The sequence below is a fragment of the Pinus tabuliformis genome, chromosome 5_1, assembly GCF_031772625.1.
Source record: "Pinus tabuliformis cultivar Carrire ecotype Pingquan chromosome 5_1, CPIR1, whole genome shotgun sequence".
In the NCBI taxonomy this organism is placed as follows: Eukaryota; Viridiplantae; Streptophyta; class Pinopsida; order Pinales; family Pinaceae; genus Pinus; species Pinus tabuliformis.
In genome coordinates, this window is record NC_142305.1 from 532,843,432 (window position 1) to 532,868,679 (window position 25,248).

The following is a 25,248-nucleotide window of genomic DNA, read 5'->3' on the forward strand; positions in this document are numbered from 1 at the left end:
AGGGGTCGTATAGTCTCTGCATCCTCCCAGGTAGCAGATCCTGGGCTATACTTGACCCACTGGACCTTAACTTGGTCCACCATGCGACGTCTGAGCTTTCGAACCCCATGGTCCAATATGTGTAATGGTTCGACCACTATGATTCCCCTATCCGAGACCTGCAATTCCCTCCAATCCAGTTTGTGAGATTCATCAGAAACATAATGTCGTAAAATAGATACATGAAAAACATCATGAGTTTTATGTAAATGGGGTGGCAGTACAAGACGATAGGCAACTGGTCCAATCTTCTCCTTGATCCTAAAAGGTCCTACGAACCAAGGTGACAACTTCGTCCCCTTCCCAAACCGAATGGTGCTTTTGTTGGGTCAGATACGAATAAAAACTTGGTCCCCTACTTCATAACTGCGATCAATCCTATGTGAATCAACATAACTCTTCTGTCTATCTTGTGCTTCCTTTAACCTTTGTCGAATCTGCTTTACCTGTTCCTCCATTTCTTGAACTAATTCTGGCCCAACTATTACTCGGTCCTCCAACTTTTCCCAACTCAATGACGTCCTACATGGCCTTCCATATAGAGCTTGATAAGGAGGCATCCCGATTGAACTGTGGTAACTGTTATTATAGGCAAACTCTACCAATGGTAAGTACCTTTCCCACTGAGTCTGATTATCCATGACGTACATCCTAAGCATGTCTTCCATAACTTGATTTACTCTTTCAGTCTGCCCATCTGTTTCTGGATGATATGCAGTGCTCAGGTTCAACTGAGTCCCTAGTGCTGATTGCAAACTTGTCCAAAACCTAGATGTAAATCGAGAGTCTATATCAAAAATGATCTTTGTGGGTAACCCGTGTAGTCGAATAACTTCACTTATAAACACTCATGCCACATCCGTAACATCGTAAGTGTCTCTTACTGGAATGAAATGGGCACTTTTGGTCAATTTATCAACTATAACCAATATAGCATTGTGCCTCTGTGAAGTGAGTGGCAAACCCACAACAAAATCCATGGAAATTACCTCCCATTTAGATATAGGGATGTCATGTGGTTGTAGGAGTCCTGTTGGATGGCGATGATCAACCTTCACTCGTTGACATTCAAGACATTTGGCGACAAACTGGACTATGTCGTGCTTCATGCCTGCCCAAAAGAAGAGTTTCTTTGTGTCTGCGTACATCTTCTTTACTCTAGGATGTGCACAATAGAGTGCTCTATGTGACTCTTCGAGGATGGTTCTTCTTATACCCCCTTCCTTAGGTACGTACATTCTCCCTTGAAATCTCAATAGCCCATCTGGTTCAAGGACATATCCCTCAAACTTTGGTTCTATCTGCTTCCCACTCTGGAGTGCTGAGATGACCTTTAGATACCAACTATCTTCAAAGAGTTTCTCCAACACACGTTCCCTTAAATTTACCTTTAAGGCTACTAGGGAGAAGGTTCGTGGTCTCCTTCTTAGTGCATCCACCACCACATTCTCCTTTCCCTTGATGTATGAGATCTCAAAATCATACTCACTCGCGAATTCGCTCTAACGCCTTTGTTTGGCATTCAAATCCCTTTGATTGAAGAGATGCTTCAGGCTTTGATGATCTATTCTTAACTCAAATCTTCTCCCAATGAGGTAGTGTCTCCACAGTTTCAAGGCTAACATCACTGCTGCTAATTCTAAGTCATGGGTAGCATACAACTCTTCATGTTTCTTCAATTTTCTAGATGCGTAAGCTATTACTCCACCTTATTGCATCAATACTGCACCCAATCCTTGCACCGAAGCATCGGTGCAGACAGTGAAGTCTTTTTCCATGTCTAGTACTCGAAGGATCGGTGCACTAGTTAGTAACCTCTTTAGTTCTATGAATGCAGTGTCACATTCATATGCCCATTCATACTTGACCCCCTTTCGTTGTAATGTGGTGATAGGTTTTGCAATCCTTGAAATCCCCTCCACAAACCTGTGATAATACCCTGCTAGCCCCATAAAACTACATACCTCATGAGTATTTTTCTGTACTGGCCAATCCATTATGGCCTTTATCTTTTTCGGGTCAACTGAAATCCCTTCTCCTGAAATGATGTGCCCAAGGTAATGAACTTTCTTCTAAAAGAAGGAACATTTTGACAATTTTCCATACAATTGATTTTCCCTTAAGCAAGTCAATACAACCCTTAGGTGATTTTCATGCTCGTTTTCATTCTTGGAATACACAAGAATGTCATCCAGAAAGACTTGCACAAATTGGTCTAAATACTTCCTGAACACACCATTCATGAGGCTCATGAATACTGTTGGTGCATTGGTCAAACCAAATGGAACAACTACGAACTCATAGTGCCCAAACCGAGTTTGAAATGCAGTTTTTGAGATGTCCTCTTCCTTAATCCTCAATTGGTGGTATCCAGATCGTAGATCGATCTTTGGGAAAATCGCTGCTCCCTTCATTTGATCAAATAGGTCATCTATTCGAGGTATCGGTACCTATTCTTTATTGTGGCTCTATTCAAGTCCCTATAATCTATGCATAGCCGTAAGGAACCATCCTTTTTCTTAAAAAAAATCACTGGTGCGCCCCAAGGTGAAATACTAGGTTTGATAAATCCCAAGTCTAAGAGCTTTTTTAATTGCATCTGCAACTCACAAAGTTCTGGAGTTGTCATCCTATAGGGTGTCTTAGATATTGGCTCTGCACCAGGTTTTAGGTCGATTGTGAAATCAATCTCCCTTGCAAGAGGTAATCCAGACAATTCCTTAGGAAAAACATCCTTGAATTCTGATAAAATTGGATGTTGATCTAGGGAGGGTCCTTTCTGGTCACTTACAACCTCAACTACATATAGCTTGCAACCTTGTCAGAGACAACGTTTTACCTTCATCATGGATATGAATCGTAGCAACACTTCTCTCCTGATTCCAAAAATCTCAATTGGACTACCTTCATCATCTAAACAAATCACCTTCTTCTTGAAACAGTCTACCAAAGCTCGATGAGCTTCTAGCCAGTCCATTCCAATAATTACATCATACGTCCCCAATGTTGTGACGTATGCCTTCAACTTAGTCATACACACCTCGAGGTTTACTTGACATTGGTCAACACTAGGTCCTACTGCTTGTTTTATCCCAGAAGCCATCTCAACTTGTTTAAAGTCATCGTGCTCATAGGCTGCCAACCCACATTTTTCTAATGCAACTGGTGAAATGAAACTATCTGTAGCACCAGAATCAAACAAAATGTTAACCTTTATTTTGTTTATCATACCTGAGGTTTCTACCACGGCAGATAGGTGTTCAACTCGTTGGTTATCAACTGCTACAAAGATTCGATGGTGGCTACTTGCCCCCCTCATTGGTGCTTTTCCGTCTCTACGGTTGTTACCAGCTTGTAACTCCGGGCATTCACGTTGGTAATGAGGTCCCCCGCATCCCCAACAAGTGATGTGCGGTAGACCTTGAACCGAATGTTGTGGAGTTCATTGGAAAGAGTTCCTTCCCTTGGGACCCCTGCCTCTACTTGTTGTTCCTCGCATATGTCCTTGGTTTGAACGTGCCCTTGAACCTGCGGGAGAAGCTGCACTAGCAACCATTGAAATCCCCACTATCGATGCTCTGGGTACCACCCTGTTTCCATATGATGGTGCCCTCAAAATTCCTCCCCTTTGGAAGGTACGAGGGGCCTACCCCATCAACCTTGGTTGGCGTGGAAAAATGGTTTTGTTTTCACCCTTTAAGTCTAAGTGTTCTTTGACATAACGAGCCTATTCCACAGCTTCTGCAACTGAGGATGGTTTGCACATCCGAACCATTGCCCTAATCTTAGCGGTCAATCCATAAATAAAACGATCTGCTTGGCACTGGTCAATATCCATGTAGGAGACATACTTGACCAATTCCATGAATCTAATTTCATATTCTTCCACCGTACGATTTCCCTGTACTAGGGCATGGAAGGCTCCTACTTGTGGTTCTTCATAATATGCTGGCAGGTACTTTAACCTGAATCTCTCCTCAAATAATTCCCAAGTAACCGTGTCTGGAGTGAGGTGTAGTTGATGCTCCAAGTTACCCCACCAATTCAGAGCACTATCTCTGAGTTGGGATATTGCTATTTTAGCTTTTGAATTGGAATTGTAATCCCTTAGTGCGAAGCACCTTCTCATTCCTTCTAACTAGGCTTCTGCATGTTCGCTGGCACGACCTCTTGCAAACTCTGAGAGCTTAATATTTTGGAGCTCCCTAGTAATGTCCTTGATTGGAGGTCCTCTATCAGAGTTTCTTGATCCCTTGAGATTTCCTAACCCCGAGGGAGGGTGCTCCACTTCCACTTCATTTGTTTGGCGCCCTTTTAAAGTCTCATTAATTGCCTCTAGGGATTGTAAGATGAGAGTCAACTCCGGTGAAGGCAATGGGTTATTTGTAGGAGGTCCTTGTGATGACCCTCCTTGACCTTGATTTCTTTGCGTCCTCACCATTTGTTCAAATATCTATTTGATACGTAAGACTTATTAGCACTTCTTAGGGTCTGGTCAATTCTTACTCGACTCACAATGTTTAGCATGGAAGGGATTATATGACACACCATTAAAATGCTTCAACCAAGATTCATCTTAACTTTAAATATATCATGCACCAAGAGGGATTAAATGTTTGGAGGTGCAATTCTTTTTTAAATCATACAATTTGAGAAAGCGTTTGCATTTCAAGGATTTGATCTCTCTTAAAGCATGATATATTTGGAATAAAATAGTTATATATATCTATATCTATATATATATATATATATATATATATATATATATATATATATATATATATATATAAATATCAATTCCATATTTAACATGGAAGAAATTACATGAAACACCATTGAACAATTTTTATAATAAGAATTAGACATCCCTCTTCCTAGGGAGTTGTTGTAGTTGAACACCAACCTCATTATTTTTAGAGTTTTTGATAACACAATGAGTCCTCTCCGAATTGTTTTTAAATTATTATTTTTTCTCTTACTTGATTTGTTGATTAGGATTTATCATAAACCAAAAATGAGTTTTTGCTTCATTATCATTAATATCCTGTCAATTCACAAACAAATTATTATAAATAAAAATATGAATAAGCCTATATATATATATATATATATATATATATATATATATATAGACATATATATATATATATATATATATATATATATATATTTTTTACATCTAGATCCAAAACATTCCCAAACGAGTCTATTTAAATTCTTCTGATAACGTTATCTAGATCTGAAACTTTTTTTTTTGGTTGCATCTAATATCCAGAACATTCATAAGTCCTTTATTTTGATTTGAGACTAAATATTGGATACTCAATTCTATTTTTCACATAAAAAAAAAGATAGTGTGTTAGTTTAGTATATTGGGTCTTGGATACTCAAACCATATTCCGATTCTAGGCATAACGATGCATGTTTTGTTTGAATCTTTGGGATGTATAGATCCCATATATTTTTTCTTGCTAGTTTATATGACATCCAGATCTAGACATCACAATAATCGATTTAAATAGTTAATATTCAGATATGTATCCCATATATGTTCCACAGCACTACTTAATAAATAATTTGATAAAACATTATTATATCAATTCTCATTAGCATTTGTACAAAATACTTAATAAATAAATCGATAAAACATTATTATATCATTTCTTATTAGCATTTGTACAAAAGATATGTAGATCTTGAATAAAGGTTTTTGGCATATAATGTAAGTATCTGACATGCCCGGACATCATCAGATGACTCTTTACACCAACTCATTGACATTACACGTGGTAAATTTATAAAGTGTTTGTGATCATTAAAATATGGTTGTTGGATATATACATGTCTTTACAGAAAGGCTTCATGACAAGATGAAACTGATGAAGATGCATCTGCTAAGATGCTCCCGACTGTTAGAGAACAAGAGGAACGTCGATTATTGGATTTCTCAGACTGGTCATCCTCTGTTACATCATATTCAGATCATAATACTTGGCATTCAACTGAAGCTGATGTACCTTCTGCCATAGGAGCTGCAGTGAAAAGGAGCGTGGATAAGATAACTGCACCTCTTGATGTAGAAAATTCTCGACCTAATGGTGATTCTCAGGAACTAGTCATGGAAAAGCCATTGGAAAAACTAGAAATTGCATTAGAAAAAGTAGCTAACCTAGAGTTGCAGTTGGCAAGCCTAAAGGAGAATCTCAAATTATGTGAGAAATATAGAAAAGATGCAGAAGAAAAGCTAGCTGAGGCTGTCAAGTAGGGTATCGAGAATAAGTTGAATTTTGCAGAAAAGAAGAGGAAATTGCCTGTTTAAGGAAGGAATGTAAGCAGAAAGATGCTACCATTAAGGAAATAACTTTGGCAGTTCAGAAGTCAAAGGATGCAAGTGACAAGAGACTAGCTGTTCCGGAAGACATCTGCAAGAAAAAGAATGCCATGACCATGGGACTTAAGGATGATATAGTTGCTATGGAAGGGAAGGTGAATTTTTGTTCGAGGAAGGAAAATGAGCAGAAATATGCTACCAAAAGGGAAATAACTTTGACCCAAAAGTAAAAGGATACAAGTTGCAAGAGATTAGCTGTTTCAGAAGATATCGATAAGAAAAGAATGCTACAATCATGAGATTTAAGAATAATATGGTTGCTATGGAAGAGAAGGTTTCAGAGCTGAAGAGACTTCTGACACCACTATCTTCAAAATGTAACAATGAATATTCCATTCCTCTGGTCATGTCATATAATCCTCTTTTTGACATAGCCATACCTTTATCACTTGAGAGTCCACATAAAGTTTCGGGTTTGAAGACTAGTGAAGATCAGTATTTGGCTGTAAATGAGTATGCGAGCTCATCTTCCTAGGGATATAATGAGACACATCAGAGATCTTCGAGTCAATCATCTGCATCGTCTCCTGCTAATAGAAAGTCTAGGAGGAACTCCATAAGAATTCAAGCCCATGAAATAACAAGTTACGCTCCTTAAGCCTACGAAAAGTAAAGAATTTCAGAAGTGGTAATGTTCTTTCTGGAGTAGATATTAATTCAAACTTGAGGTCAAGGGTTTTGATGCTGGAGGTCTTGAAGCATCTCCTGGAAGGCACACTTCTTTGATTAAGAAAAAGGGCACATACAGTGGCACAAAATCATCCCGGTTTGAGGATAGGTTTGGAACTGGTACATAGTTACTACATCCCTTTTTTGAAGATGGCAAAAGAAGAAGCAAATAAAATGTAATACACTATAAATGATTCGTGTTATATGAGTGTTCGAAGATGCATATATCTCCCCAAATCAACATCCATCATCGTCAGAGTCCCCAGCTATGGAACAATGCCATCCTTTGAATACATTTTTATGGGATGCAACAATAGATTAACCAAAATGTATAGGAATTTATGGAAATAAAACATACAAAGAATACCTTGAATTAAGAAAAGAAGAGTACTCAAATGTGAAATTGCTCGAGTTACACGACATTTGAGTGTACTTGTGGAGAAAGCTCGCAAGCTAGATCAGATTGCTCTAGAAACTAAGGTCAGAATCACTCCATTGGTATCAGAAAGGAAGAAACTATTTAATGAATTACTAACTATAAAAAGAAATATAAGGGCATTTTGTCGTGTTCATCCTCTGTTTGAGGATGAGGGTGTACCAGTAATAGAATTTCCTGACGATTTTACGGTACGTATGAATCTTGGTGGTGATCCTCTTACAAGTTCTAAAAAGGATTTTGATTTTGACAGAGTTTATGGACCTCATGTTGGCCATGGGGATTTCTTTCAAGATGTTTAGCCTTTAGTACGGTATGCTTTTGATGGATACAACGTCTCTGTATTTTCTTATGGCCAAATGGGCTCTAGGCAAACATATACAATGGAAGGTTCAAGCCATGATCGCGGACTTTATTTTAGGGCGTTTGAGGAGCTATTCGATTTTTTCTAATGCTAATGCATATTCTTCTAAATTCGACTTCCATGTTACAATGTTTGAGCTCCACAATGAGGAGGTTCATGATTTACTTTTCAACACCAGTGGAAATCCCTCAAAAATATGTATGGGTCCAACAGAGTTTTCTATTGAACTTGTACAGGAAAAAGTTAAAATCCAACTGACTTTTTGAGTGTGCTAAAATTAGGAATACAAAACCGAGGAATGGACGCCATGAATGTTGAAGAATGCTGCTATTCTCATTTGGTTGTTACAATTCATATACAATTGTCTAGCAACCTCACTGGGGAGTGCCAATATAGCAAGCTTTCACTGGTTGATTTAGCTAGAATTGAGTGTTTTCCTAAGGAGGAAGCTAATGGGGACTACCTCAAAGAGTTGTTGCATGCAAATAAATCATTGTCTGCGTTGGGGGATGTTTTAATTGCTTTGACATCAAAGAAGGACCACATACCTTATGATAAATCAAGGCTCACTCAAATGCTCTCAGATTCTTTAGGTGGCGATTCCAAGACTTTGATTATTGTTAACGTGAGTCCTAGCCATGTAGAAGTACATGAGACAATATCGTCTCTTAATTTGCTACAAGAGCTCGAAATGTTGAACTGAGTCTCCGAAATCATGATACCATAAAGAAGTGGAGAGATGTGGCAAATGAAGCTCACAAGGAGATATATGAAAAAGAAAAGGAAATTTCAGAGGCAAGGCAAGACGTTATGCGTTTAGAGAAAGCACTGAAAGAGGCAGATGATCAATCTCTTCTCTTATTCAACGAAGTAAAAAAAAGCTTGGAAAGTTGCATTTGCATTGCAAGCAGATCTAAAGATAGAGAGTGTAATGATACAAGAGAAATAGAAATATGAAAAATAACAAAATGCACAACTAAGAAATCAAGTAGCACATATTATGAAGGTTGAACAGGAACATAAGATCTAGTTGCAAGAACACACAACTGTGATTCAAATTCTCGAGACCAAAGTTAAAGAACTGGAAAATAAGCTTGCTAAAGCTCAGGCTACTAAGACAATTGAAGGTGCTGATGGTCATTGGAAGGGTGATTCAACAAAAAAAAAGAAGAAGGTAATTCAGAGACTAATGCTTTATTGGTAGCTAAGAGCTAGATGAAGAACTTGCCAAAAGGGATCAACTTATTAAGTGTTTGCATGAGGAGAATGAGAAGCTTTTTGAGCGGATCACTGAGAAAAGTTCATTAGGAGGCCTACAAAAGGTCGCAAGGAAAGGTTCAAGAGGATATGATAAAGATGAATGTGGGTGTGATGAGTTTCTTATAACCAAATGATGTAATTTATTTAATTATTTATTTTTATTTTTAAAGGAGGTAGGCTTCAAGGTCCAGATTTTGAACCTAGGCTCTGATACCACATGTAAGACTCCTTCCTAGGGTCCTCTACCAGAACTAAATTCTCTAATACAAATACAATAAAATGGGCAATAATTTATTTGCAACTTAAACATTTAAATGATGATAATTTACCATCGATTAAAATTTATTCCCTACAATTAAATAATGAGCATTTCATTTCAATTACTTACGTGAGTAATATATAAATAAAGGAATCCCTGTTCCGATATCCTGGTTGAGATGCCCCTGAGCTCCTGATCCTGCTGGGATGCTCCTCTTGACTACCGACTGGATTTACCTCCTAGCCAACTAGGAAGTAATTCCTAGCCCAAGAAACCTCCACAGGTTCCCTAGCCCTCCGAGCCCAAGTCCAACCAGATGCAGTGTGTGTGTGTCCAAGATAAACAATACTCTCCTTCTTCACCTTCCTACCAAATTTTTTTCTCAAAAACCACAACCAAACCAAAACAAAAGCAAGACCAAGGATCCCCCTCCTCCCTTCATCCTTCCCCTTTTATGCCCCCTTCTCTTCTCCACCTCAACCACCTCTCATTAATGTCATAACTTCTCCCTGATCCTTACATTTGACTTCTCTTCTCCCAAGTAAACATGAGAGGACATTTGGGGATGTGATATGAATATAAAATTGGGTAATTAATTGGAGAGGACCATGTATTCTCCCAAGTAAATATGAGAGGACATTTTGGAGATGAGAGATGAATATATAAATTGATAATTAATTGGAGAGGACCATGTCTTCTCCCAAGTAAATATGAGAGGACATTTTGGGGATGAGAGATGAATATATAAATTGGTAGTTAATTGGAGAGGACCATGTCTTCTCCCAAATAAATATGAGAGGACATTTTGGGAATGGGGTATGAATATATATAATTTGGTAATTAATTGGAGAGGAATATGTCTTCTCCCAAGTAAATATGAGAGGACATTTTGGGAATGAGGCATGAATATATATAATTTGGTAATTAATTGGAGAGGACTATGTCTTCACAAAATTTAAAAATTTGGGGAGGTAAATTGGGGATAAAATTTATATCAGTACTAAATTTACAGTTTCACCAATGTAGGTATGTACCAATATTTCTTGATAGTTATAAGTCAATATTTTAAGGTGATTTAAACCCTAGTAAATTTTTCATGATAAGATTAAGTAGGCGTTACAACTTACCCTCTTTCTTATTTATCTATCTGTAATAAATCCAAGTAATTGTTGCCTTACAACTATCAACATTTCTTAGTCTTCAGGGACACCATAAGGTCCACCTTACCTTTACACTTGTTGAAGTTGCTGGAAGGTGATGGCATATCAAAAAAAGCTGCCAATTCTTCTTCACAACAGATCACTCCTCAAATTTCCACTCATGTTTAGGTTTCTTCAGTGTATTCTGCAGAGCAAACTACTCCAGAGAATACATTGGTTAACGATATCATTAAATATTGGCAAATATTTGTAATAAATTACTTTAGTGTCGGTTCAACAGGGGAAAAAAGCAGCAATGCCTGAAACAAATGCTTTCACTATCGTTGGATAATAGTTAATGGATGTGTCTCCTAATTCTTTAAAGACCGCTCTTACACAACCACATGTCATTGCTAAAACACCTATTATCTCTCGGCCTAGTGTGGAGAAAATTCCAACATATCCAACTATCCAATTCAGTTGAAAATTGAGGAAATTCCACCAATAGAGGTTTTTTATAGTCCTGAACATAAGGCCATTCTAAATAAGAACATGATGAAAAGGAAGTTTTTCGATACACAAGTCTTAACAACAAGCACTGCTTTGTAGTCACCCTCATTGGAAATAGTTTGGAAAGTGTTATATGGAAAATTCTCTTATGTGGACAAAAATGAACTCCGTAGATCTAGTGATCTGATCTAGAACAACAAAGAACAAAAAGATCTATGTTTTCCTTTGAGAGACTGGAATACAGAAAAGAGACTAACCTAGAATTTGTAGTAAGTCCTCTTCTTCTCCTTTCTTGTGAGCTCCAATTCTAGCTCCTCACACAATAAATGGAACTTGCAACAAAGACTAAAAGAAGCAAGTGAACTACAATATCCTCATAGCATAATCCAATATCTCTAATCAATGGGTCAACATGGCATTGAAATACATAAGCATCAACATGACACAAGTATATGAAAACAAATTATTTTTTGTATTAATAAATAAAGGAGAGCTACAACCATATATACAAGTTGACTTTGTAAATGTCTCCCAAATTGTCTTTTCCTTCCTTGCCACAAAGCAAACCTTCACACTCAACCCTAATGCATAAATGGATGATGACTCCTTAAGCTCAAAGTAGTAGCATGAGGGCACTAATAATCTCCAAAAGCCAACCCAGACTCTATGGGAGGCAGTAAATTTATAGGGTGAAAGTGGTAGTTTAGGATTTACCAATCTAGGCTTGAGATCCACATATGAGGGAGGATAAGCTCTAGGGATAAGAGATAAGACCACTAGAGTAGGATCATATAGGAATTTGAGATCTCTATCCATGGTAAATGGTTAAAACCACCTTATAAGCTTTTGGAAGGATAAGATTCAAAAATATTTTTTAATTTTCCCGAAAATATAGAATCATTACACCTAGAGAGTAGAGAAACCTGTGCTAATCAGCACAGATGCTCAGTTTTGAAACTTGCAACCATCGCAGGTGGACAAGCATGCAGACTGTGTTGGGGCTAAAAACATGGTTTTTGAGTTGATTGACCTAGAAACTTAGACTTTTTGGAGAGGTTATGCTTAGGGATTTGCAAAGGGACAATGACAAAGTGTTCAAGGATGTTGATTGAGCAGATGTGACAAAATGACCCATAATGGATTGCCCCGTAAAGTACAAAGTTAGAGGTAGTGGGTGAGGACTGAAGTGCTTTACCCTATGACAAGTCCAGATCAAGAACAAATTAGGCCGAGATCATCATCTGTAACAATACATATTATCATCATGATATCATTGCTGAGGGAGGCATACCCATGCTCAGCATATAAGCCAATAATACGTGTACAATGATTAAGAAGTCTCATCCACTGGTGACAAAGTGTGACCCATGCTTGGATGAGAGTTTGAATGATCATAGCCATCATACTTTATAACCTAGTATCAATCCTGAAATTACAGCACAGATGGATGGAACTAGATCTAGGGTCTTCTACCTCATCACTCGATAGTATGAGTCTAACCATGCGAATAAATGAGCTAGAGTTGAACATGGTAGACACCATCTGATTACCGGCCAATGATGTAAGCCATTAACAAGTGTGAGAGAAACCACTGATAATGATAATGGCTCTCAAGGTACTAAAATACAATCTATTTGGTGTGAATGAATGAGTTCAAGTCGAACACCACATAGACTCTTATGGTCGAAGGCTAATGATGATGACCTGTCGTTGAGAGAGAGGAAAATTTCCATTGAGGTATGCAAGCTTCAAGGTATTGGAAGGAGTTTCTAAGTCAACTTCTTGGATAATGAGCTGACATCAATAGGAAATGACTCGTCACAGGAGGGCCTTGATGTATCCCTCATCAACGACACGAAAAGGGTATCAAGTAAGGCTTAAGGTATTGTAACAAATGTCAACTGAGGGTGGAATTTCTTTTGAACATGTTGGCGACATTGAATGAAAATGGCAGCATTGGCAAAAAACTGATTATGAAGGCTTTTGATATGATGTGAGTAACCAAAGAGGCAAGCAGATTACCCAACCCAACATTCACATAGATGAAGTGAAAGAGTGTCATGTTCAAGAGTGACTCACTGCCAGTAATAGATTAAGTACCCTATTTCCCTAGTTTCCCCAACCAATTTTGGTCAGTACCTCTTTATTTTTGACAAGCTTGAGGAGGATAACATATGTTTGATCTATAAGTTCATCCTTCATATGAATCCTTTTGAGTATTTTTAATGAACCCTAAGAAGGAGTGGTTCGGTCCCATCATGTTTGACGAGTCCAACGTTGTTTGATGATTTTACGAGTCCAACGAATGTGTAACTCAACTTATTTTTCATGTTTAGAGAGTTTGAAAAAGAGGGAAAAAAGAAAACTCCAAAGGTTCTTTTTTGAATATTTAGTCTCTTGACTCTGGAAAGGCAGAAAAAGATACTCAAGAGAACCTTTTAGTCACGTTTGAATAAAGTATTCCTTTTTCATAAATAGTCCATCCCAGTCTGAAAAAGGGTTAAACTTATACTGGGAAGATATCTTTTTATTTACTTTAATGAGTTCAAAAAGACAAGTGCTCGACAAACTTTTCACATTTTGGGATTTTGAAAAGAGCTCAAAGAGGATTCCTCCTGGAGGACCAAGTGGTACAAAGGGTAACAATTGGTTTCGGTCATGATGGAACTGCTCAAAACATGCAAAGGTCAAGAGGCTGGCTAATAAAACCACTCATCGCAGCAGTTCCTCAGGAAAGAGTAAAACACCAAGTGAAAGCGAATGATCGACCAAGAAGATGGTGACGCTGGAATGAGAAAACCAAGGCTCATATGACAAAAATAGGTTGATAAAAAGTGGCAATCACAAGGGATAAAGTGTGAGTGGTTTCATTTTTACACAAGCTTGAAATAAAGGAAAACTATGCTTGAGATTGGTTTTCATGCCCCCAACATAATTACACAATTATCAGGACATGCCCCCAAGCTTCATTTTATTCACCTAAGTAGACTATTGATTACTAATAGGAGGATGGAATGAAGGTTAATTTACGAGATCAATTGAAAGAATTGACTTGGCATTTACGAGATCTAATCAAAGATTCGAATTGGAAGGGGATTTGTTTCATTTTTTAACGAGCTAGACATTGTAAAATAACTATGCTCAAGGGACCTTGTTTCATTTTTTAACGAGCTTGACATAGGAAAAGGAAATCTAATCTAGTAACCTTGTTTTATTTTTAACGAGCTTCACATAATAGAAGGAACTCTACTTCGACCCCTAGGTAGTTCAGTGACCTTGTGGTGGAAGGTTAACTGCTGGTGAGGGATATCTAGGAGAGGATGGGATGGGTTTTGTTGCTGACATTTGCATCCCACCTTGATACTAGTTGTTTTGATAACTAAGATAACCCATACCAGGTTGTCCAGTCTCAGGAAAGCCCTGATATTGTTGAAAAGGTTGACCTTATATCGGTCTGAATAAGGTTGTTGCATGATTTTTATCTGACCAACAAGATCTTGGGCATTCCTTGTAATAGTTTCCCTGTTGGAATTTGCGAAATTCTTGGAACATGCTGACTACTTGGCACCTGTGGCATGCTATAAATAGGTTGAATTACTTGCACCTATGGAATAATTTGACCAAGTGAGTCATTACTTGGAGGGTGTTTCATGATAGTAGGAGAAATGTCCACTTGTTCAATAGGATCTGAAGAAACAATAAGAACCTGAGAAATATGAACTTCACTCTCTTCAAGAAAAGTACAATCAATTGAAGGTGGAATCAAGTCAACCATTTTATCGACCAATGGTTGGTTAGGAACAGACTCATGGGATTCATGTTCAAAGAGAGTGGGATTGATTGGATTCAAATAAATCACTTCATCAACTAGTGGAGGATTGGGAGAAAGCTTATGGTAACCAGCCGGAGGTTGTGGCTGAGAAGTTGTGAGTTTTTCCAACACTTTTGAGGCTTCATTCATGTAAGGACAAAGGTGAATAAGATGATTCCCTTCACATAACCTACATGGAAACTTAACTTTACCCTTTTTCCTGTGGACCTTATTATCACTAGTTGATGGTTTATCACTAACATGATTTCCAAAGGCTGATGACAAGGGTTGATGTGAGCTGACGGACCACACTTCTAATACCTGTGGAATACCAAGGCAATATCTAAGAAGGTGGTCAACCTCACAAATCTTGTAAGGGAACTTCACTTTACGGGGCTTTGAATATTTATTAACATCATTTGCATTCATAGAAATGTTTTCTTGGTTGCCCCCTTCTTATTTTGCTTCTTCTTCGTCATCCTTTTCTTCTTCTTATGAGATTCCTAGTTACTTGAATTAAGACTTTCACCAGGCGAGGAGGAAGAAAAGGATGAAGGAATAAAAGGTGAAGAAGGAAAAGTGTCAAATTTAGGATCAACTTGAGGTAGATGTTGTTCAGGTGGAGGACTACTTGGTTGAGAAGAAGTTTGGACATTTGGAACCAAGGAGGTCTAAAACAACCAAGTTGGTAAACCAATGGTGAATATGGGAAGGGACAACGTTGCCATAGAAAGAGCACCAATATTTCCAAAAGAAGGAAAAGGACCAGGATTCCTGTTAAAGGGGTTTCCTTGACTGGTGTACTCATAAATTGTTGCCATTAGTCTCAACCTAAGATTTACTAAGGAGTTGTTCCATGGTGAGAATTTTGTTTCGCGGTCAATTAATTGATTTTAGAAATTAAAGACACAAAATAAAATAAAAGGGTAACTAGGCAGATAAGGATTACCAAGTCATCGTGAATTGTGGAATATCATTTCCAGTACATGCATGCAATATTATTAAATGTTGTGTTCGATGTATCACAGATAACAAGGTGTTCGACTCAGTTACTGATGGCAGGATAACAACCTAATGGGGACTTCCAAAATATACCTGGAGCTACATGGAAGCACAGTCTGTGGTAGTGATGCATAATGTGTCATGTACAATAATAAGTATTCCAATATAATTTTCATATGGGGAACACCATCTGATATACTCGAAGGTACGTGGAGAATGATCCAATATATTTACGTACATGGAATACCGACTACCCCCAGAATGTAACGTACACAAGTAACAACAACTCCTTCATTTAAAGACGTCAGAATGCATCTCTAACCTAGACCTCTATGTGTGTCATTAATGTTCCAAATGCTCTTTAGATTGATTGAATGAATTTTAAAGTTGATCTTCGATTAAGTTTCAATTTTAAGGCTCATGGTATGAATTCACTCGAATTTCCTATGATGTAACTAGTATGATAACAAGAACTTTTTTTATTTCGATGAAGATCTATCTACGGGAAGGAAGAACAAACATTGCTGCAACAATCAAGAGCTTCCTAACTATATCTTTCATTCACTATTCGAATTCAATTCAAGGCTATAAATGATACCAAACCATGCAATGTAATCTATGCACGATTCCCCTGAAAAGTATGCAAATGTAATCTATGCAAGAGTATTCTTCAAAACAAACACAGGATGATTCCAAATCAATGAAAGAACAATATAACAAGACTACTTATGAACAAACAATACCTTCATTCACTAACACAATGAAAGAACCAATCGTGTAAAGGAAATTCCCAATGAAATCAAATGTAATTTGAGATTTCATTAACAGAGGACTCAAATTGAAATTGGGTGAAAATTCCAAAGATCAAAAGAGATGACATTTAAAGGCAATTAACACTCATACACAAAAATGAAAGCAAAAACACTCAGAAAATTGTTAAGAAACTGAGTTTTTCCTTTCCTTTTCCTTTTCAATTTCAAATGCATTGAAAATGAAAATGAAGTGAGATCATTGACCAAAAGAACTCACACAGATTGCAACTGTAATATGAAAATTCCTTTTATCAAATCAACAATCAAGCTTAAGTGTTTACAACCCTAATGACAAGAAGAAAGAAAAATTAAACACACTCTCATCAAAGGAAAAAAAATCCAAATGTAAACACTATGATGGTTTTACAGAGATACAAACAAATTCAAAGGCTCAAGAAAACCTTATGGACCAAAGCAAACTGAAGAGCAAGGCAAAGAAATGCAAATTTTTGCATTCTACTGGATCACCGCAGGTGCAGAGTGGGTACCAGTGTGAACCATCACACTTCCAGATAGAATACATTGCATCGGGGCGCTCTGTCTCAAAACAGAGAGTGCGCTGGGGCTAATTTGGTCAAGATACAACTCAAGAAACCCTGCCAAGCTCAAAAATTGTGTTTTCTTAAGGTCAATTATTGTCTAAATAAGTCAATTAAGGTCACTTTGAAATGTAAAAAAATGATAAGGCTAAGGAAACCACTAAGGGAAATCTCGTACCCCAGTATGGTCACCAATTTTTTATATGGAAAATTCACTTCTGCAGACAAAAAGGAACTCCCTATATCTAGTGGTATGATCTAGAACAACAGAGAAAAAAAGGTCTATGTTTTCCTCAAAGAGACTAGAATACAGAAAATAGACCTACTTGGAATCTGTAGTAAGTCCTCTTCTTCTCCTTGCTTGTGAGCTCCAACTCTAGCTCCTCACATTATAAATGGAACCTACAACAAAGACTAAAACAAGCAAGGGAACTACAATATCCACATAGCATAATCCAATATCTCTAATCAATGAGTCAACATGGCATTGAAATACATAAGCATCAACATGACACAGGTATAGAAAATAGAGTTCTTTTGGTATTTATAAATAAAGGAGAGAGTTACAACCATATATAGAAGCTGACTTTGTAGATGTCTCCCCAATTTTCTTGTCCTTCCTTACTGCAAAGCAAACCTTCACACTCAACCTTAATGCATAAATGGATGATGACTCCTTAAGCTTAAAGTAGCAGCATGAGGGCACTAATAATATCCAAAAGACAACCTAAACTCTATGGGAGGCACACACACACACACACACACACACACACACACACATACATATATGCATATATACATATCTATATATATATATATATATATATAGGGTGAAAGTGGTAGTTTAGGATTTACCAATCTAGGCTTGAGATCCACATATGAGGGAGGATAAGCTCTTAGGATAAGAGATAATACCATTAGAGTAGGATAAGATAGGAATTTGAGATCTATATCCATGATAAATGGTTAAAACCACTTTAGAAGCTTCTGGAAGGAGAAGATTAGAAAATATTTTTTAATTTTCCCGAAATTCTAGAATCATCACACCTACAGAGTATAACAATCTGCGATGATCAACGCATATGATTAGTTATGCAAATTGCAACCATTGCAGGTGAACATGCATGCAAACTGCATTGGGGTTAAAAACATGGTTTTGAGTTGATTGACCCAGAAACTTAGACTTTTTGGAGAGGTGATTCTTAGGGATTTGCAAAGGGATAATGAAAAAGTGTTGAAGGATGTTGATTGATTTGGTTTTCAGTCCTTTTGAGAAGATGTGACAAAATGATCTGTAACAAAAAGGAACATCAACAACTCTTAATGAAGAGATTGAGGAATTAAATCGGTATGTAGGAGCTTATGCTGCTGCTAATGTATATAAATCAACTTGTGTCAGAGAGTTTATTAAGGAAAAAATGAAAGAATCCAACAACTGGAACAAGAATATTCACAGTTCCAAGCACAAATGTAGGCAAAAAAACCTTGGTTAGAGGTTAATATGGTTCTGGGATTAAGCAAAGAGGTACAAGATAAATGAGCTACAAGAGAAAATTAAGCAAACTGAAGCAAGTTATTTAGATATTGTCAAATTAAAACATGAAACTATTGAATTAAACCAACTTCTTCAACACCAACAACAACTCCTTTGCAACAAGTTAAGCATGATACAGGCTCAAGAAAAGTTGGTTAACTCTTTTGTTGATGAAATTACTAGTATAGAAAGCGAATATGATGAAACCAAGAGAAAACTCAATGAGATTTTGCAATGGCGGGAAGACCCTAAAAGGTTCTAACTGAATCTCCGCAAGATTAACGAAATACAAAAGTCAACAACTCTTCATACTTGGAAGAATAAGATACACTTGGTTAGAAAATTAGTGAATGATGTTGGAAGGATTTCCAATTCAATGATACAATATGTTAGCCAATCACTTAAGGTAGTGGGAATGTTATCAAGTGATGATGAGGAGATTCTCCGAGAGGCAGATATATTAAAAGAGAATTGGAAAAATAACAGGACAAGGTTCAATAAAAGGGATGAACAATTGACAAAGGTAGATTTTGAATTGACCTAGGAGTTTCTTATCAATCCACATGGTTACCTTCAAGTAACCAATGTTATTATCGAAAGGAAACTCCACTACTACCATATTTTAAAGCTCAAGTATTCAACTATCAAATGAACATAAGGCCTTATTCTCCTCCCAAGTTGGCACCTCTTATAGAAGTTTATCAACATTGGCAATTGCCTAATGGCTCCTTGTGTTGAAAATGCAACAAGAAAATCCTAATTTATTTTTTTCCTTGAATTAAATTAGGAATTAAATTGTAATTCCACATCTCATGACAACTTGTAATAGTTAACTAAGTTAATTTGACTTAGTTGGCTCAGTTAATTCGAGTTGAGGGTCTAACTTGAGTCATGTAGAGTGTCTCCTACATTATAGGAGCCATGGTTGAGTTTATTTTGAGTTGTAATTAATTAATTTAGTTTAACCAAGTTAAAGTTAGTTAAACTAGTTCCAACTGATGGAGGAACTAGTAGGAGGTTAGACAATGGGGTGTTGTTTCATGTGTTGAACCAGTTAACTGATGATTCACTCATAATTGACTCATGCATGGCATATCAGAGAAAGACCCAGTTGAGATTGGATTTCAGGGACACTGTACTATTAGTTGTATAATCATCTGAATTATACAAGTGGTGCATGAAATCAGAGGAAGGCCTATGAGGATTATGCAATTCATAATTGCAGAATTTCCCAATTTGGGCTAATTCCCAAGGGAGCTGCACAAGGAAATAAGAGCTTTGCAGGCAATAGAATTGGCTAAGTATTGGCTAGAGCTTGTCTAGGAAGAGGTGAGTTAGTTAGAGATAGTGCAGAGGTTGCTCAGGCTAGAGAAAAGCATTGTAATCTTCTCATATTTTTCGATTAATGCAATATATAGATAATAAGGGTTTTTAGCTATGGCTTTCCCTAGAAAATCATTCTGTTATATTTGATTGAATTCTTTCTCTTGTATGCTTCGTGATTTCATTGATCGTTTATTGATTTTGCTGATGAGTACCGTAGATTCAAGTAAATTGTTTTAGCATATTACAATATGAATTTTGAGTATACAAGGAATTTCTACATGTTATCAAAGCTGAAATCACTATAGAAGAGGAGAATACGAGTTTGTATTTTGTAGGAGAAATCGAATTTGCAGTATCATACTTCAGGGCCAACAAGATGTCATTCTATGGATTGAGACTCGAATATTCCCTTGAGGGTAGTTCGAACTATATTGCTTGGAAAGACAGGATGGAGGCAGTGTTGGAAGACAACAGGCTTAAGGATTTCATAGACAAAGATATTCCTAAGATAGTTGACGCTTAAGATCTGGTAGAGTGGAGAAAATTTCTGGAAAAGGTGAGAAGGATTATCTTAGGAGTTTGAGATCATATTGTCTCGAATCTCCATGGTAAGGAAACTCCATTTGCAATGTGGAAGGCCTTGAAAACCCTGTTTCAAAACAACAATGACCACATGAAGCTAGCACTGAAGGACAAGCTCAGAAAGATCAAGATGGAGAAGGGAAACTCAATACCGAAGTACTTGACCAAGTTCACCCAATCTTGGGATGAGCTTGGAAGTGTCGATGTTACAGTTGTTGAATATGATTTGGTGAGCCTAACACTTCTAGGCCTTCCCAAGAGCTGGCACAACTACCATGACTCAGTTAATGGGAGGGAGAAGCTACTAAAGTGGGAGCGATTGTGGTCCAACTTTGTATAAGATGAGATTCAGTGGAACACCAGAGATGGATCCTCATCCAATCATGATGATGAGGAGAACTGTACCATAGCTGGAAAGGTGAAGAAAGGGAAGGGGAATTCATCCCATTCCAAATAAGATTCCAGTCAGGGTGGCAAGAATAAGGACATGTCAAAGATTAAATGTTTTCACTGTCACAAGCTGGGACACCATGCCACAAAGTGTCCAGACAAGAAGGCCAGTACGAATCCCTCGGGAGGAGCGCAGGTGAATCTCTTTCTTCACAATTCAAGCTAGATTTCACCCTCATCGCTTGCATGGTGACATCGATGATGGTTAGTGTGTGGTACCTGGATAGTGGAGCCTTATTACATATGACCGACAACAAAGAGTTCTTCAATAACTTGGAGGAGAAGGACCTCCAGATGCACATCGAGATGGAAGATGATGGGAGGTATAGTGTGACTGGCATCGGTACGGTTACTTTTTAGAGGGAGCCTGGTTCTCCTCTCACATTAAAATATGTCATGTACGTTCTAGGTTTGAAGAATAACTTGGTTTCAGTTCCCATGTTGGAGGATCGTGGCTATGATGTGATATTTAGCAAGGGAAATTCTTTCCTTCATCACATAGCCTCAGGACAGGTGAAGCAGATCAGGGTTTGGGTGAAGAACCTCTGAAAATTGGATGTAGAAGGCTGCACTCCTTTGAGTATAAAAGTAGAGAAGGTGTAGAGCCGAGACATCGCTGAGTTGTGGCATAGAAGATTGGGTCACTTTCACCACAGAGATTTGAATATCATGCAAAAAATTTCTATAGGACTTCCCAAGGGTACACTAGAGCAAAGAGACACATACAAATGGTGTACATTGGGGAAGTACATCAAAGTATCCTTTCATGATAAATATAGTCGAGCGCAAGTGATCCTTGATAGAGTTCACTGAGGTGTGTGGGGACCATTCTTGACAACATCCACGACCAAGCACATGTATTATGTAATATTTTTTGATGATTTTTCTCGTAAGTGTTGGATTTATTCATGCATAAGAAAGATCAAACGTTCACTAAATTTTGTGAATTTAAAGCACTTGTCGAGAAATATAGTGATAGGAAAGTTAAATCTCTCAGAAGCGATAATGATGGAGAATATGTGTCGAATGAATTCAAGAATTTATATGCATTAGAAGGCATTCGAAGGGAGTTAATAGCAACCATAACCCACAACGGAATGGGGTGGTTGAAAGGAAGAACATAAGTATTGTGGAAGTTGCACGGGCAATGTTACATGATCAGGGCCTACTGTTGCAATTGTGGGCTGAAGCATGCAACACAACTGTTTATTTGCATAACAAAAGCCCTCATCGAATTCTTGGGATGAGTACACTAGAAGAAGATTTTTTAGGTAAGAAACCAGATGTGGCACACTTAAAGATCTTTGGTTAACCAGTCTACTACCATGTTATCAAGGATGCACGAAAAAACATAGAGCCAACATCTGAGTTAGGCATATTTGTGGGGTACATTGATACACCTCATAACTATCGGGTGTACCTGTCTTCCAACAGGATGACAGTGGTTCGTAGAGATGTGAATTTCAATGAAGAGAAGGACATGAGATGTTCCCTTGAGAGGGAGCTTCAGTTACATGCAGATGAGGATATTTTAGCTCCAAAGGAGGATCCTTGGATGATGTGGAGCAACCACATGCAGAGGAGTAGAGAGTGGAAGCACCCACTCATGCAGAGACTTCCAAAGATGGAAGGAAGCACACCAAAGAGGCTAACAAATTGATGCATGATGCTAGAGAGAATGTGGGAGCACCCACATCACAACGCAGGAAGAGGAGGTCACCAGATCGGTACACTGGCTACATGGCTCTAATGAGCAAGAGTGTAGAGGTTGAGCCATCCTCATTCAAGGAAGCAGTGCATCAACCAGTATGGGTTAATGCCATGGTTGAGGAGTATGACTCCATTATCAGAAACAATGTTTAGGAAGTGGTCCCAAGACCAACAAACAAGTCAATGGTGAATTCCAGATGGCTTTACAAGGTAAATCAAGCAGCATATGGGAGTGTGGAGAAACACAAGGCCATATTTGTGATAAGAGGATTCTCTCAGGTGGAGGGAATTGATTACAATGAGACTTCTGCTCCAGTAGCAAGGTAGTCTTCAATAATATCTGTTCTAGCACTGTCACACAAATGGGATGGAGTATACATCAAATGGATGTGAAGATAACATTCCTCAACGGTATGGTTGAGGAAGAGGTGTATATTGAGCAATCAGAAGGATTTGAGACCTTCAATAGAGAGTCACATGTGTGCAGACTCAAGCGAGCATTGTATGGACTAAAACAAGCACCCCGTGCTTGGTGCACCAGAATTGACAACTATTTCATCAGTTTGGGCTTCACTAAAAGTGAAGACCAAACTGATGAGAAGCTGATAAAATCTTGCAAAGAGTATCTTGCAAGATAATTCGAGATGAAGGACATGGGGCTCATGTATTATTTCCTTGGTATGGAAGTATGGCAAGGAGATGAGGAACTGTTTGTCTCTCAGGGAAAGTATGCCAACGAGATACTAAAGAAGTTCAACATGGAGAGCAACAAACCCATGGAGACTCCTCTAGTAGGTAATTAGAGGAAGGAAGATGCTACTTCAGGTGAAGTAGTGGAGGCTACTATTTATAGACAGCTTGTGGGGTCACTTATGTATTTGGTGAGCACACGACCAGACTTGTGTTTTGCAGTTAACCGTCTTAGTCAAGCCATGGTTAATCCAACCAAAATTTATTTGAAGGCAACTAAAAATGTGTTGAGATATCTCAGAGGCACCACTCAATTTGGCCTTTGGTACAAACAGACAGAGGGAGTGAAGCTCCATGGCTTCACAGATGCAGATTAGGTAGGGAGGCCATCTGACAGGAAGAGCACATCAGGACGAATATTCAGTATTGGGTCAACAACCGTGTCTTGGTACAATAGTAAGCAGAGATTAGTTGCACTCAGTTCAGCAAAAGTAGAGTAGATGGTTGCTAGTCAAGCAACTTGTGAGGTTATTGGATGAGGAAGACCCTTGTTGGGTTATTTGGTCAGTAGATGGATCCTAAAGTGATTTACTGTGACAATCAGAGTTGTATCAAACTCTCTGAGAATCCAGCTTTTTAATGCTCGGTCCAAGAATATCGACATCCAATATCACCATCTACGAGATTGTGTGCATATGAGAATCATGTTGCTGGAGTACATTCATACAGAGGATCAAGATGCAAATATTTTGACAAAGTCATTGTCAAGATGTAAATTCGAGTTTCACAGAGGCAGGATCGGGGTAGCACATAATCCCTTTCTTGTTGAGAGGGAGTGTTGAAAACGCAACAAGAAAATCCTAATTTAATTTTGTCCTTGAACTAAATTAGGAATTAAATTGTAATTCCACATCTCATGACAACTTGTAATAGTTAACTAAGTTAATTTGACTTAGTTGGCTCAGTTAATTCGAGTTGAGGGTCTAACTTGAGTCATGTAGAGTGTCTCCTACATTATAGGAGCCATGGTTGAGTTTATTTTGAGTTGTAATTAATTAATTCAGTTTAATTGAGTTAAAATTAGTTAAACTAGTTCCAACTAATGGAGGAACTAGTAGGAGGTCAGACAATTATCTGAAAATGGAGGAGGTGTTCACTTTCCTCTTCTCCACAATCAAACAAAAAAAAATAGGACCATTCTAACACTTTGTAAGATAAAATGGGCCTTTTCACAAAACAAGTTTTTCCAATGTCTCTTCAAATCATGAGTTAGTATTCACATGTAAACTTATCATAAGCAATATAATAACACATAACCCATACAGGCATAATTAAGAGCATAACAAAAGATTTGTTGATGGAGTTCATCCCTCTTGGGCTACATCTCTAGGCCTACCAACATAGCTAGACCGCTCCATATATTTAGTATAAAAAAGGAAGTACATAAAGTTTGTTGATGAAAGCATTTGGCTATTACCCCTACAAGGTAATGTTCTCTTGCAAAAAACTCTCACATAAAGAAATAACACAAGGCATATCCTACAAAGACCCCATACTCCAACTGAAATGAGCTAAAATTAGCATGCGAACACTTCAATTCCTCATTGAATCACATAAACAAAACTTCCCTCAACATGACATAAAGAGAAAAGTAAACCTAAGCTGAACCTTGCAAGTAAAAACTGTTGCAGTAGACTTCTGAAGGTGAGAAAACCCCTACAAGGC

General features: G+C 37.8%; 1 pseudogene; it reads left to right on the forward strand.

Annotated features, from left to right (window-relative positions):
- The first annotated feature begins 5,861 nt into the window (after positions 1-5,861).
- Positions 5,862-13,141, forward strand: LOC149165898 (kinesin-like protein KIN-14L; annotated as a pseudogene).
- The last annotated feature ends 12,107 nt before the right edge of the window (positions 13,142-25,248 follow it).